The sequence below is a fragment of the Crocodylus porosus genome, unplaced genomic scaffold, assembly GCF_001723895.1.
Source record: "Crocodylus porosus isolate Cpor-Errol unplaced genomic scaffold, CroPor_comp1, whole genome shotgun sequence".
Classification (NCBI taxonomy): Eukaryota; Metazoa; Chordata; order Crocodylia; family Crocodylidae; genus Crocodylus; species Crocodylus porosus.
Window position 1 is genome coordinate 34,072,387 of NW_017728906.1, and position 2,947 is coordinate 34,075,333.

At 40.1% G+C, this 2,947-nt stretch overlaps 1 long non-coding RNA gene across 1 annotated transcript in view; it reads left to right on the forward strand.

Moving 5' to 3' along the window:
• The first annotated feature begins 2,131 nt into the window (after nucleotides 1-2,131).
• LOC109305757 overlaps nucleotides 2,132-2,947 on the forward strand; it is a 13,812-nt gene continuing 12,996 nt past the window's right edge. The window contains exon 1 of the long non-coding RNA XR_002099701.1: nucleotides 2,132-2,202. This is a non-coding gene — a long non-coding RNA (uncharacterized LOC109305757). The remainder of the gene's footprint in view (nucleotides 2,203-2,947) is intronic.

Here is a 2,947-nt window from a genome sequence, read left to right on the forward strand (position 1 = left end):
GTGGGCTCCACCCCAGAGCTCTCCAGAGCCAAGCCACCACAGACCATCTCCTAGCCCTGCTCCTGCAGCCAGCCACCTGTCAGCTGTAGGCTTCTTCACACCCACCCACCAAAGGGCAAACATCTATATTGTTCACTACTTATCTAACCTAGGCCACTTACAGAAAACCATGCAACTTAGATCAATTCTACCTCAGGCTTTTTGAACATCTTTATTAAGCTACTGTATGTCTACTTATAGCAGTACCAAAATGTAGTGTCTTGTGAACACACAGAATCAGTGCTGATACTAGAAATCCTGATGAATACTTGCATTTCTGTGTTTAATTTGTTCCCTCAGTAAGGCAGTCTGGGATAGATATTCTGCTAAAGAACTGGAGGACTCAGGAAATTAATAATGAGCTATGGAATTATTTCATCTTTTAGATATGTGTCAATTTAAATATAACACAGGTCAGAAGGGACCACATGACAGATGGAGAGCTATGAAATAGCAATTGTGGCTTCCATATTACAAAACCATAAATAAATTAATTTTCATAAGAAAGGGTTTTATGATACTACTAAATGAATAAGTATAATAAATTTTGTGCTCAAGTGCCCTCGCCTTACCTCACCATGGGCTGTTCTGTGACTAGACTCCATTTTTTGTCAGAAAGTGGCATATGAATAATCTTAAATAATTAAGACAGAGAAAGCAATGTACCATTCATTTTCAGCATCCTTTTATTTTCAAGAAATATTTGAGTAAATATGATGATGATAGAAAGTCGTGAACTTTTAGGTCCAGATTCTTATTCTGCCTATTCAGCATTTGAGTGGACTTAAGCAGCTCATTATGATGCTATTCCAGCACACTTGAGTCCCTGAAATCCACCCAGCCATCTTACTTTTATGTCCGAGTCACAGAAAAGCTGTGAGGATAAGGAATACCCACACACATTTTGTAATAACTGTTGTTTAGGAACTTGCACAGGATGGTATATGCTTACCTTTAGGTACCAGATTCTACTTATGCACTTAATACATGGAAAAGAATCTGGCCCTTAGTTTGTGGACAGCACTCCATACCTTCGAGAAAAGTTTAACCTTTATCCACCCTGTCTCGGATGCTTGATACATGAACCAGCACCATGATGTGCATGCTATATATCTTGGTAGGACGCTGCACCACATTCTTTAAAAGAGCTTGAAAGTGCCGTGACCTTCTCTGAAATGACACCATGAGAGGCTGATTTACAGACTGTTTTGCATTGTTTTTTATTAAAACTGCTAGGGTTTATATGCTCTGTCAAATGTCATTTCATGCTGTTCTCTTTTATGGGTATGTCATAAGCAGCAACCTTTACTTTCCAGCCTTGTAGGATTATCCTTTCCTAGAGAAAAGGTAGCGGGTATTTTGCTACAAGCAGTGAACTGCAGGGCCCCAATGCCTGCCTCTGAAAGATGCAGCGGTCCAGAGGCAGCTCCTTTGTTGACTCAGAAGTGCATGGATGGAAAGCCCCCCACTACTCCTCCCTTCAGATAAGGGAAGTGTCCTTTGATTTTATGTAAAATCCCCTTTTTCTGAGAGGGGTGGAGCCTGATACAAACCCCATTAGGAGGTTCCTCCATTGTTGGACTCAGTGTCAGGCCCATTGTTAGCAGTGTGATTTTTCTCTGGTTCAGCTTTTTATGATGTCCTCATTCTGCTCACAGTAAACAGCAGCAGTCTCCTAAGAGACTCAATATTTTTGTGAGACTTGCTGACCTCTGAGCTTTGGAAACCAGATTAGTAGGATAGCATGCGATCTGAACACAATTTCTGAATCTTGCAGCTTGCCTCAGTGCTGTGCATTGCTGTGCCACCAGGTTAGATTATGGACCAGATTCTGCCTGGGCGAAGTGAATTGTATTTGAGGTATAAGCTGAGGACAGAATTTGGGAGATTCGAGGGCAGACTCTGTGGTAGAGTTATTGAGTCAAACCTCTTTTGCACATATAGCTATAAATTATTTATGATGAGTGTAACAAATAGCTTTCTGGCTGAGTCACGTCTTAAATAGTGTTTCTGCACTTTGTTTACAGAAAGAGATTTGAGTCATAGATACACATAGATTTAAAATAAACTCTTTTAAAATCCACAGCTACACCTTGTTCCTAGCCTTGAGTGTGATTTCATAGTGCCACGCTACCTGTTAGCAGCCATTGCCAAAGGACACAGGTATGAGCTACCCATTATTGTTCTGTATTTATGGTGCAATATCGCTACAGAGCCTCTTTCATGGATCATAATACTTGTAGCAAAACCCCCAGTTTTTCTTTTTTAATACATATATATATATATGATAGATATTCTTTCCCTTCCCTTCCCCAATTATTTCTGGCTTTTCTTTCTGTCCCTCTCTATTCCCTATAGGCAAGCATAAGCGAGCTCAGACTTAGGATAAGCTTTAACAATTTTATTCTGGTAGCAAGTTGTTGGTTTTGGAATTCCACTGTTTTATATTGTATTATTATTAGGTTTGTATTAATTCTTACTGTTGTATATTGTATTATTATCATTTTTGTATTAATTTTTATTGTTTCATATGGATATTGTATAGTTTAGGCCTGTGTTTGTAAGCGAACCAAAGTAATGACATGTTTCCATTTTATATGTCAAGTCTCCATCTTGTGTCCTCTGCCCGGGCATCCCCTGTGTCACAATTGTATGATTCACATCCCCCTCCCATGTAAATTGGTTCCCAGATGAATGAAAGTGATTGGGAATAATTGAAATACAATGGTAGCAGGCCTCTACTGAATGGTCTGTAACAACTGGGCCATCACCTCGCAATGATTCATCCAGGAACCACCAACCTCACCCAGGACCAGAGACAAGAACCCAGCATTTGAAAGACAAAAGACCCTGCAGAACCAGTGACTCTACCATTGTACCCCACCATTACAGACACCCAAAACTGCAC